This window comes from Ambystoma mexicanum, chromosome 6p, assembly GCF_040938575.1.
Source record: "Ambystoma mexicanum isolate Mex_15411 chromosome 6p, UKY_AmexF1_1, whole genome shotgun sequence".
Taxonomy (NCBI): Eukaryota; Metazoa; Chordata; class Amphibia; order Caudata; family Ambystomatidae; genus Ambystoma; species Ambystoma mexicanum.
This window is the reverse complement of record NC_090935.1, coordinates 1,532,464,678-1,532,477,378: the sequence shown is the minus strand read 5'-3', so window position 1 is coordinate 1,532,477,378 and position 12,701 is coordinate 1,532,464,678. Positions and strand designations below refer to the sequence as shown.

The window sequence follows — 12,701 nt, the reverse complement described above, 5'->3', positions numbered from 1 at the left end:
ATGTTATGTTTTTGGACCTTAAAAAGGCATATGATTCTGTGCCAAGAGCACTTTTGTGCCAAACCTTGAAAAAACGTAAAACTCAGAAAGAGTTGCTTGATGCCATTGAATTATCAAAAACAAAGAGGTGAGGACTGGAAGGTTTAGAATGAATCTTAACCTCTAGCATTGCTCTAGGCAACCCTTCAGACCATCGTTCTTCGCCTGCCAACCCATTACAGAAGGGGAAAGACCATATGCATATGCTTCGCTCGGGCCTGTAACTATGGGCCTGGGGCATTACCTGACTTGGTAATGCCCCCGCAGGTCAGGGTTTATTGCTTAAATATTAATCTTATATTAACATTTATATCATTGCACGCAATTTATATGAGAGTTTCAGTATATTCTTTTGGGATGTACATGCAGCGTCGCAGCCAGGCAAAAAGTTTCAGTTTGAGGGAAACCTATTAGAGTGCAAAATCGTGGGAGCAGAGTGAAGGTTGTGCTGTAGACAGAGCCTACATTGTCTTAGTTAGGTCTGAAACATATTAGATTCTCATATGTAGCAACGCAGAAAGAGCAACAAATGTATTAATGTTGTGGGTGCAGAGTTATGATATGATAAGTAATTTATAACGCGCCTGTACACAAGTGTTTCTAGGCATGACAAGACAAGGAAGGGAGGACAGAAGAAGGACAAAACAACTACCTTACTAGGCCTTGTGTCATTCAGATGTCATAGATAGGGCAGTATTATAGGCCCAGTGTTTAGTTGATGTACTGTAGTGGCATATGATAGCGTGATATGTGTAAAGGATTTAAATAAGCAGAAGATGGAGTCAGCAAGGTAGTGGGGTTGAAGAGAGGTCAGTGTATTAACTTGTCACAATGTTTTATGTTAAGGTGTAGAACATGATGAACAAGAGAACACAGGCATTGGTGAGGTGCTGTAGCTTTGGTAGTTCAGCTCCAAAAACAAATCCCCTTTCCCGTTCTCCAGGAGAGAAGCTGAGGCCACAGGCACCCATGGTGCGCAGATAAGCACCAATTATATCCAGCTGCAGGGCCTGAATGTGAAGGAATGGAATGTTAGTTTGTAGATGAGCAGGATGGGATGCGCCCTTTGAAGGACAAATTCATAAGAATAGGGCACGAGGATCTGTGATGCCAATGACTCAAGCAAAGATTTAGAACACTACTGCCCTCCCTCCGGGGCAGACACCTCATATGAATTGCACCTTGACACATACCTTAAGCAAACAAATTCTCGAAATGTATGCTCAAGAGTGGTGTCCGGGACACGTCACCCCTGGGCACCTGGAATTGGGAGGAGATAAGGGGGGAGCTGTGTCTGGAACATCTTGTGATTTGAGGCAGAAGAAGCGGGGGTGATGTCAATAAATTTAGTACAAGTTTGGAAGTGCAGATCATGTGCCCATGGAGTCTGGGTTAATGAGGAAGCCTATAGTCTCACTCAAAAGCAGGGTTGGCCTCGCCAAGTTATTTTGATCCGGTCTGGAACTGGAGGGAGCATATCACGTGATGGCTCCAAGTTTACGAACCTATTGATAAGGACCCACCAATCATATACCTGGGTTCGACAGTGACAATGTAAAGGACCGCATGTCTTAGGGAATGGGAGTAGAGTAGATGTGGCCAATCGTTCATGGGACTATAGGAGTGATTAGCATTTTCTACAGGTGGCAGCCAATAAGGGTGGTGTGGTGGGATTATGTTGTGCTCATTATTATGCATACTATTGTTAACTTTAGGTTTTTCCACTATAAAAGATGTAACGTCTTGAGATAAAATGAGCTGTGTGTTAGCTCAGTTTTACGGGACCATCTGAGGCCCTTTTTGCATGTAATGAATCTTGTTTTCCCTTGCAAAGAAGTGCAGTGATTATTTTGTCATTTGGATTGTTTTTATTCCCCCGTTTTTGGGCTGCCATCCTTACAATTTACATACAACGCTGCCATGTCTCTTTCAATATAATCATGTGCCTTCCTTTGGATAAAATCATTCATCAAGCCATATCATCACAGACCATCTCTGCTGAGACATCAACATTAGTTACAGTACAACACATTTTAAAGGGTAATAGGCATACCCTTTGGTATGTACTAAATAAAGCAAGCTTGCCATGCTGCACCACTCTCTCTCCCTCTCTCCATCTGTACCTTTCGTTCTCTCCCTCGTTTTCTCTCCTTCTCCTGCTCTTTTCTCTCCCTCTCGCTCTTCCTCCTCTGACAGCACAGTGTTTGAGTATTTGATAATATGTGGCCCCTTGTTTAATATATTGTAAGAGATCCTCCAGTTGCTGATACATATAATCAATGCAGAATCAGTTTGGATTAGCAAAATCTAATATGAAGATTCTAATGTGTTGCAGACAAACTATTTAAGCAGTTTAATAAAATGTGTCTAAGAATGTTTTCTTTTTGTGCTTTGAAATAAGGAATAGCATGCCGATTCCTGCTCACATGTGTTAAACTCTAGCAGTGCACAAAATAAACATGCTACCATAAATAGCTCCCTATCTTTTCATTGCTGTAAAGTGTCACAGAAAGCGATTTTACAAGAAAGGAATGTGTACAGCTTGGCAGTGGCAGGTGAAATTCCATTCTGTGCTGGCTCAAGCAGCAGGCATTGTGACGTCACAAATGAATTGTAATAACTGATTATAGATTAGTATTGATGTCATTTTCTTATCATAGGTCAGTAGTGATGTCACAACTAGCATGTAATAACATAAATATGTGTCGGCATTTATACAAATCTTGCTGGTTGCCATGTATTAAATTCATCTATGTATGGTCCCAATCGAAAGAAAGTCAAACAGTGTTCTTATATGGTGTGTTATGCAACTTGCATGGCAGTTTAAAAATTGAAAGTAAACTACATGTTAAGGTGAAATGTAAAAGCACTTTATAGAAGAGGACACCAACGTGAGTTACTGAAGACAAACCACTTCCAATCTGCTGCTTACTATAATGTGGATGTTTTTCATTGAGTATGTATGTAAGCAATATACCTTGACAAGTAGGGGTATTTTTGGGTCGGGTAATGCCCTGGGCCCGGGATACAGGCTCGAGTAGAGCAAGGGTCTTAATGTTAGCCTCAGGCATTACCAGACCCGGTAATGCCTCTGCCCAGAGGGTTTTAATGCTATTAGCATCACGGCATGTTTTACCGGCATGCCAATAGTATTTTTCAAGTTTAAAAACATTGTGTTTACTGTTTCTCAACATGAAAAAAATGTACACACCAAGATGGCTGCCATGGACTAGGGAGAAGAGAAGGGAACTACCTGTCTTCGTAAACAATGTCCTACGCTCTGCATTATGCTGGTTCCCCTTCTTCTGCTGCAGGCCTGACAGCCACTACCATGCGCAGCCTATTTCCAGAAAACACCAAATCTGATCACACCCATCTCTGAGTCCACTCTATTAATCCACATCATTAACCCACACATGCACCCTTAGGCAAAGAAGACACCTGAGTTATAATAGGTAAGCATTTGCTATCAATCACTATTAACTCGTCAATCAGTTATGTTAGATATGTCACCAGCTACGTTCCTTTGTCGTTCATGTTCTTATTAATCCTTGCCACCTATCTCAGTCATCTATTATTATTATTATTATTTTTATTTGGGTATTTAACGACCGCAGCCCTAGCTTGGAGAAGCAGCTGAGAGCTTTACTATCATATCTAGATAATGTACAGTTTATAGACGTTCTCAATTTGGTGAAATATTTTGTTAGGAATATGTTATGCTGTTTAGGCTTCCTGCCTTCAGATTCTTGAAGAGCTATGCATGTTAGCCCATTATTATATCATATGAAATCGTGTGTTTAGCTATATGATGCATTCCCAGTGACTGGAGAGTAATGTCCAAGGCAGGTAGATCACCAAATATGTGCAGCTTCAGTTAAAGGAACCGCATTTTCCAGAAAAGTAAGGGAACGACCTACACTTTAGTTCCCGCCCACTTTGACATCTGGCGAAAATAGGGGGTTGATGCAACATCGCCTAGTCTGCCCTATTGGGCACTATCCTGGATCCCAAAGTAGTGCGTAGGCCAGCTCAGCTCATTGGGTAGGGTCTCCTCACAACTTTTAACACTACCACACTGAGACGATAGCAGGTGGCAGTTGGTGGATAAGTTACCTACCTAGTAAACTAAAAATGCATTGCAGCACATTGGTCATCAAGTTCATTGGAACACAGAAAGTGTATAGAGGGTACCATTAACAAATGAACATCCAGCCCATGCATTAAACATGTAAGAAAGAATGCAGTATACGTTGTCAGTGCAACATTGTAGAATAACATTTTCAAGTGCAGCGGTAAACATCAAGAAACAGAAAATGTACACAAAAAGCCTCATCAGTGGAACGAGGGTTTATCTGTCAAGCTCCTCAAAGCAAACGATGAGAAGAGTATTTCCGTTTTCAGAATTAACCAATTAAACAGGACGTTGACATAAACTGTAGCTGGAGGTCTATTAATGCACAATAGGCATGTGTTCTCTCAAACATCCTCCTGGAGGTAGCACCCATGAACGGGAGCGTTGCTAGGTCTGGAAAAGATGTACCCTAATATCAGGGCTGTCAGGACTCAGGGCTAGCTAGCCCTTTGGTTGTAGCCCCCTAGCAACGCCTATGCACGCGGATTCAAATAATTTGGCTATGGAGACTGGGTTTTCCTAATGAGCTATTTATGGCAACAGCTGACATGGCCATGCGCATTCTGCCAAAGGTCAAGGCACACGCAACATATAAAGATGCGATGTTACACCAATTGATACGACTTTCTTCTTTCCTTCCTCTACTCAGTCACTACAAACCTTACCCTGCACAAGATACATAGAAGTTAAGTCAACACTTCAATACGTTTGGAATGCGAATTCTATCTGAGATGCAAAGGAGTACTGCGTCACACTTTAGCTACGCCACTGAATTATTGGAAGGTGACATTTTGTATGCGTTCTGTTAGAATCCAACTTCAAAACGCAGCATCTGTTTCCTGTTTGATTTTTGGTCAATTGCCCACATTTTCATACCGACTTTCATTATGCAGGAACATGCTGTTAACAATATTTACTTTAAAAGAAAGGTCGAATAAATCGCAAGTTTTGGCGAATCTGCACGTTACAGATTTCAACCAGCTCCTTAACAAATAAGCCGGGTTATTTCATACCCGTGTATTAAAAGACAAATGTCTGACGGGCATTTCAATGCCAAAAATGTACATGGATAAGTTTTTCATCGCTGGTGATGCTGCACAACATTCTTTTTCATTTTCCAAGGTGTCACATTAAATCTTTGCATGCAATAGAGCGGTGGCACGTGTTGTGTGATTTTAAAACACCTAATGCTAGATGTGTACCCTTCATAATATCCCTAAGTGACAGGATCAAAGGGAATCGTTAAACAGAGCTTCACAATCAAACGAATGAAGGTAAACTGCAATGCAACGTAGCAAGCCAAGACAGCACAATATGTTCTATTCATAAGACATAAAAAAATGCAGTTTATGGATACATGGTAAGTCCTTACCAGGCAGCTGATGTGTTGAACCACATCTGTCATGGCACTGTCTCGTTGCAAGCCTACTTCTCTCTTCCTGCTTCTTCACAGCATTCCAGTTTCACATCCTCATCTTCTGCAGCCCTTTAATAGCCAGTGTTCCTGTCTGCATGCATCCGGCCATTTTAGAAAACATATCAGCGGTATGGCACTATAAGTAGTTGACACTGGAAGGCTAAATACCGGCCAGAGCAGAATGTGGCAAGCTTTACATTATGGAGAAAAGAAGCATATTACTGTTGCACAGGAGCAGAGAGGCAGGAATATGTTCAGTTGATTAAGAAACTGGGGGCTGAATAAATAGTGGGTGGAATAAGTGCAACAACTGTATGCAGGTTTGAGTCACCATTTTTATTATATGACTCAAAAGCTTTGCTCAAGGAAAAATACCTCAGTCACGCTGGAGAGAAAAGAAGTTGGTTTGTGTTAAAGCTGAAAGCGCATTGAATAAAGAGCAAGGATAGGTGCTGAGTCATAACATTAGAGACAGGGCAGACTAGCAGTTAAAGTACTTAAATGATGTGAATCTGCCAGGTTTTAGTGCCTATTTCAGAATGAGACTCCAGGAGATCTCAGAAATGTGAACACACGATTGAATAATGTCAGACTAAAATCAAAATGCAAATGTCATTATATTTGAGCCAATCAAAATACTGATCTGGTAATTCCTTCCTTAGTCCGTTGAGACTGTTAACTACAAGATGGCAGACGACCATCTTGGATATGGCAACATCTTTCAGTCAAAGCAAGGAGAGCCAATTGCTGTGTGTGTTTGGTTACTAGTGGGTGGTACATGTACTTTATTTTTCCAGATAGAGTGTGTTTACTGTACTGTAGTTTCCTTTTCTGACAATACCTGTATGCATCTAGAACAATATCAACCGTGGTACTTACTGTAGCTGTTTTCAGTGCCCGGTTAGTAGAGGTGTGCAGTGGTGTACTGTTTACAACTGTTGATCACAAGTACGGCATGCTTACTGCACCAGTACGCCTCCAGCCATAAACACTGGAGAGATCACCATTCATGTGCAGAGGCCGCTTGACTTTGTGTGCTCTGCCCACAGACCAGGATGCACCTGTTGCACTGTGACTGTCTGTGATCTACCTGACTGACTGTCTCAATCTCACCACTGTGTTGTCCCACTTTCTGACACGTGGCCTCTGCTATTCCACATCAATCTTTGATGCTCCTCCCAGACTGTTCCATATCCCCATGGATTCTTTCCACTTCTTGTCCCATGAAAACGACCCCACTGCACCTGTCAATGCCCATATCACTCACCCCACTGCATTCCCAGTGTTTTTATTGAACAGATACAATTGCAAACCTAAAAGGGCAATATCATTTGTGGCTTAGTTGTACATTCTAACCCTCTTCGTGTTCCAATTTATAACTTTGCGTCAATATTTTTTGCAGTCAAAATGTTCAATATTTTATATCAGTCAGTCAGCAATCTTTATTACGGCATCAGTTATCATGAAAGATACACAAAATAACATACATAGGAAATAGTAGTAAGAATCATGTGCCAAAACAATGATCTATTATGAACTATCAATGACCACGTGGTTCCCTCATAAAATGTGCAGCTAATACATAAAACATTGCGTCTCAGAATTCCTCACTACTTCCTAAAACATTGAGTCTAAAACGAACGCCCAACTTCCTCAATGATATAGAGTCGGTTTCAAGAAATACAATTCAGCATATGCTTAGACAGGACTGGCGGCCTGGATTTTTGAATTGCTCATTAAAATCCGTTGGCTCTATTAGCTTTTGTATTGAGTTTCAAAAGGCTGTCAGTCTCTTTGGGAAGAATTTGCTGGGACAGACTATTATAAAATAAGTATCCAGAAGCAAAAACGCAAATGCTTAAATAATTAGTACATATAATGTTATGTAATCTGCATCTACTGTGCTACATGTAGATTGCGATTGCGTCATTCACTTATGCCAACCCTCTTCATGAAACACATACTGGTTATAACATTGAATAGGAGCAAGGTTTTAACAGAAAACTATGGGCCTTCTGTGGTCATTTCTCTAGAAGGGGGAGTCATTTAAACGTTTTTTTCCAGGCTTCCCTTAAACATATCAGTGTATAAAGGGTAATATGCACATTATCTGATTGTTTCGTAAATAAAACTGCTTCTTTACCTTTCGGATAACCAAATTCTCCAAAATTGGTCTTCACCACTGGTTCCTTGGCTTATAATAAAGTGATCAGAATAACAGGAAATGCTTAAGGTTTTCCTTAATCCCCTTCCAAGCCAGACAAGAGTCTGCCCGTGCGAAGTTACCGGACCACCAAAGAGCAAAGGCTATTGAGAGTATTCACATATGATATTTCATATAAAAATGGGACCGCGTCTCCAAATACCGCTTCAATGCATGTGTAGTTTTATTTGCAAGTTAATTCAACAATGATGCAGCAGATCTAGTTCACATAGCCATTCTCTCAAGAGCCAAAAATCAAACGCATTTTTAATTCCCAATTTCTTTCTTTTCATATATTTGCCCAATTTACCTCTGCATCCGGGAGTTGTAATGCATAACACATACACTTGACAGCTTTAAGCCAGTGACGTCATAGAGCACCTGGAATTGACAAACAATCATTAGCAGCCTGCGTATGTTTCGCTAGACAAAGGTTACTCCATAACTGAGCCAATTATAACAGTGGTTCCAACCTAATCAAGTTATCAATGCCCACATGACCCAGCTCCAAAAGTAACGGAATTGTTGGGCCATTTCTATGCATTCCCAATAACATTTACAGAATCCTATTTTCAGATTTTTTGATTGAGAGGGTTTCTGAAAAGGTCAAAAATGTGCGCTTCATGTGCATAGGTTAGGACAGCTAATGCTTTTTGTATTTACATAGTGGACTGTATGCCTTTACTTCCAAACCAATTAGAAAAAAAACGGCTCCTGTCTGCGTTGCTAAAACCAGCATATTCCTTTTCAGTTGAGTTGTGGTCCCCATTCGGTATTTCTAATGAAGCTGACACCCAGGTAGTCAAAATACTCTGCTTCTTCAAGTCTTACACCTGCTCGAACTGGGAGGGAAGCTGTCTTTTCCACTCACAGACCCCAGAGTAGTAACGCAAAGTTTCAACAATATAGAGACTGTGCATGTTACTCACCAACTTGATTACAGCTGGAGAGATGAGATAAGCCGATTCCCTTGGGTCTCAGCCTGGGTAGTCGAGCATGGGTTTTCCTAAACGCAGGGCTCCTCACTTGAGGAAACTATTTTCTATGATACGCCCCTCTGCTGTGACAACAAAACAGACAGAGGGGTAAATCAAATAAAAGAGTGGAAAGCACACCAAACCACGGCTACAGGCTGCAAGGTAAAAAGAGGCAGGTCAATAGGCGTTAAGGGTTTGGATACTACAATATCAACCTTAATAGCCACCTGATTCCCCTCTTGGATTAAGCCTGGATGAATATCTGTCTGAACACAGGTTTACTAAAAACAACAAGATAATAACACCAGATCAATCTAGGAAGCTAGAGGTTGTTTATACCACGTGACATAGGAAAAACAAAAGTCTTATCAGTGCAAATAAAGAGAGGACAGAAGGTTTGGAAAATGGTGATCAGGAGGACTGAAGTCAGTTAACCTCAACAATAAAGGAGAAAACAACAAACAGGGAGTTAGTAGGGTAATAAACCCAGGCGGCACGAGGGACGCACTAGCGCTGGGATGGTGCATGGTTCAGCAGAGCGTCTCTTAGTGCACTAGTTCCAGGATCAGACTTAAAAAAGCAGCAGAATAGTTCTTACGAATCCTGTAGTGGGGTATGCGTGTGTGTAGGTAAGTCCAGAACCGTAGGACAAGAAGTGAGCCCCTTCAGCAGGAATCACCAGAAGACTACACAGAGGCATGAGAGGGGCAGTCCTACTCCTGAATTTATGTAAGAATGAAAGCAGGGTAAGTGCAGCGTTGCGTGGCGGGAGTTGGAGCTAGGCTCTGGTGAAAGATTGCCAAATGCTATGCAAGTAGTATTTGTTCGTCCCGTAACGGGAAGACAAAGGCGGTCTGTACGGAAGGCAGGGTCTGCAACACAATAATCAAACAGGTTCCTAGGAGGAGGCTAGAGTCCGTTCAGCAGGCAGAGGTTGGCAACAGTGGTCTGAAAGGTACCAAATCATCAGGCAAAGGGAGGTCTGTGGAGAGAAGGCAGGATCAGACGGAAACACAGAATCAAGGTCGCAGGTGATTAGCTGCAAACAGAAGCAGCGCTCACTGGGCTGGTGCGGCTTTTATGCTTTTGTTGAGGGTGGAACCTGCGAAAGCAAATAGCTGCTGTGATCAGATGGGGTGCTCTCCATGTGGGAGTCATGGCAACAGCTTTTCTTGCATGGAAGGACGCATTGGCTTGTCTCCAAGGCAACTGCCAATGACTGAAGAATGGAACAGTGGCACAATGATTCCTATCGGGAAACAAAAAGGTAACACAAGGCTTTGAAGCCAGACCTCAGGAGCGGGAACCCCGAATCGTAACAGCATCCCCCCCCAAAGGCAGCGGCAACCCCCTGGACCCATGGAAGAATGTAGATGATCCGGGGCATGCAGGTTGGATAACAGTTCCCAGGTCCTGTCATCAGGGCCATAGCCTTTCCAATCAACCAAATAGTACAGGTGACCACCCCATAGTTGGTAGTCTAGAAACCGAGCTACCTTGTACTCTTCCTCACCATCCACCATGAGAGGGGCCGGAAGGGAGGGCAGGCGAGTATCAGGTTAACATGGTTTGAGCAATGAGACATGAATTACCGGGTGCACTCGCCAGGAAGCAGAAGGGACAAGCGCACCGGCACAGGGTTGATGGGCAAGGTTATTTTGTAAGGACCCACATAGCGAGGGAGAAGCAATAATTTACCTGGGATATTTAGGTTGCGGGTGGAGAGCCAAACCTGCATTCCAACCTGATAGGCCGTGGCTGGAGAATGATGAGCGTCCGCAAAACTTTGGCCCTTTCCTGTGCAGGAAGCAGTTGCAGCCGGATGTCCTTTTGCAGCTTATCTAAGTCTCGAATGCAGGTTTGAGCGGCCGGATTATCACCAGAAAAGGTAGGATCCAGTGGCAAAGAGTGCCAGTGCTGCTGATTGTTTTGCTTTTGCTTGGCCACATTAGGAGAACACTTACACTTATGTTTCCCGGGCCCCCTGGCAAAACAAGTTGTTGGACTCAGACAGGCAAGAAATCACACATAGGCTAGTTGTTATGATAACACCAATGGCTCGTTACAGGCCCTTTACTCACACAAAATATATATATATATATATATATATATATATATATATATATATATATGAACTTGGCGTACATAAACAAACATACACTTAGATATAAAGAAGTATAGATATAATTGGCTTCACTGTTAGTAAAGAAGTCAAAGACACCTTCATCTTGGCCACTACGACACTGCTTAGTCCCTCAGCAGGTAGTTGAAGAAAGCACGCGTGCTAACGGGGTCTGAGGCGGAGCGTCCTTCCTCTCAGCGGGCCTTCATCACCTGGGGGTCCAACTTCTAATTAACTCTGCCACGCAATGCCCTCACATTTATGGGGGAATATCCCCTCCCTTCTCAGTTGTGTCTGCGCTCGGCCGAAGAGCAGATCACAAGTCGAAGGGATAGAGGGTGGAAAAAAACTGTCAGAAGTGGAAAAACCCAGCTCCCCTCTCCTCGCATTCATTCCCAGAACCCCTTATCATGCACCTGCAGGACATTCCGACTCCCTCCTTCAGTGGACAATACAATAACTATTCTCCACAGTAAGTCCACTCAGCAATAATATTTACGTAGCTATGTGACCTTGCTCTGTTTTCGCTACTGAAATGCTTGTTTATTTATCTGAGGCCCGCAGAGAAGTAGGCTTTATTACCGTGATGGGAGATGTGTGTCCAAAATGGCTGCACACCGATGCGATGTTGTTCTAGCTCGCATTTTGCACAAGCATTACACTCCACCCCTTGGACACTCAACTGCCATAAGCCGACGGGCATTCATTCTCCAGAAATTAGGAATGCATGAAGCACAACAATAAAAGCTAATTACTACAATAGCAAATCCAAAAAGCCAAACCAATGCGGAATGCAGTGCATCAGCAATCCATGAAAATAAGTTTTCCCACAAATCCCTGTCTTGATCTAGTGTTACCCGGCCCACCAGATCCTTTATACCCTTAATATGTTTTTCAATAGAAAGGGAATGGTCACCCAGGTCGAAACAACACATGCCTCCCACTGCTTCACAACCTAAATTATGCTTCAAAAACAAATAATCTATAGCTGCTCTGTTTTGCAAAATTGCTTTCCTAAAGTTTCTATTGTCTAACAGCAGTTCAGTCAAGGCTTGTGAGGTCTCATTAAGCCCCTTCAACACCAGACAGGCTAATTTAATCATAGTTTTATAACCCCCAGCAGCTAAGCCCCAAACCCCATTAATGGAAACGGCTAATGCTAGAACAGACTACCAACAACTTTACAAATGGCAACCTTCTACTACACACATACAAAAAAGAAATACTAAAGTTTAAAAGTACATCTGCTGAAGTACCAAACCATGTGTGTGTGTGTTGCCGCAGGACTTTTTATAAGAATAGCACAAAAACTGTAGGCATAATGTACAAAATAGAAGACAATGAAGATTCCAAGTGGTTGCAATTAGCTCTCTAACAAATACGAAATTACTGACCCCTTAATACTTCACAGTTACTGCACTGCAAAACTTGACAACAACCAAACACCTTCACGTGGTATCACAAATAACTTGGAATTATTGCCACTACCAAAACCCTTGCATCAACTTAACTTGTATGAGAGCATCATAATTCAAACAAAGCACCCATTTCAAGCAAGAATACGCCTTTACCCAAAACTAGCAAAACTACCTCCCAGTTACTGAAAGGCCTTTGTGACAAAGTACTTTATTTGCCATTAGATCTCAAAGAAAATGTACACACTATGGGAGTGCAACATCAAAAACATCAATCTTTAATAATCTTAGTAAATGGCGTACCTACAAAAGACAAAAACATTAGGCAATAACTCATGGAAAAGTAAGACAAGCACTGCAATATCTAAAAGACAACAATGAATACTACAAAGA

The 12,701-nt window shown here is 42.2% G+C and overlaps 1 long non-coding RNA gene across 1 annotated transcript in view; it reads right to left on the bottom strand.

The window, feature by feature from the left end:
* The window catches only part of LOC138510618 (uncharacterized), a 50,483-nt gene extending 44,518 nt beyond the window's left edge, over positions 1–5,965 (bottom strand). The window contains exon 1 of the long non-coding RNA XR_011280424.1: positions 5,547–5,965. This is a non-coding gene — a long non-coding RNA (uncharacterized lncRNA). The remainder of the gene's footprint in view (positions 1–5,546) is intronic.
* Between the last annotated feature and the right edge of the window lie 6,736 nt (positions 5,966–12,701).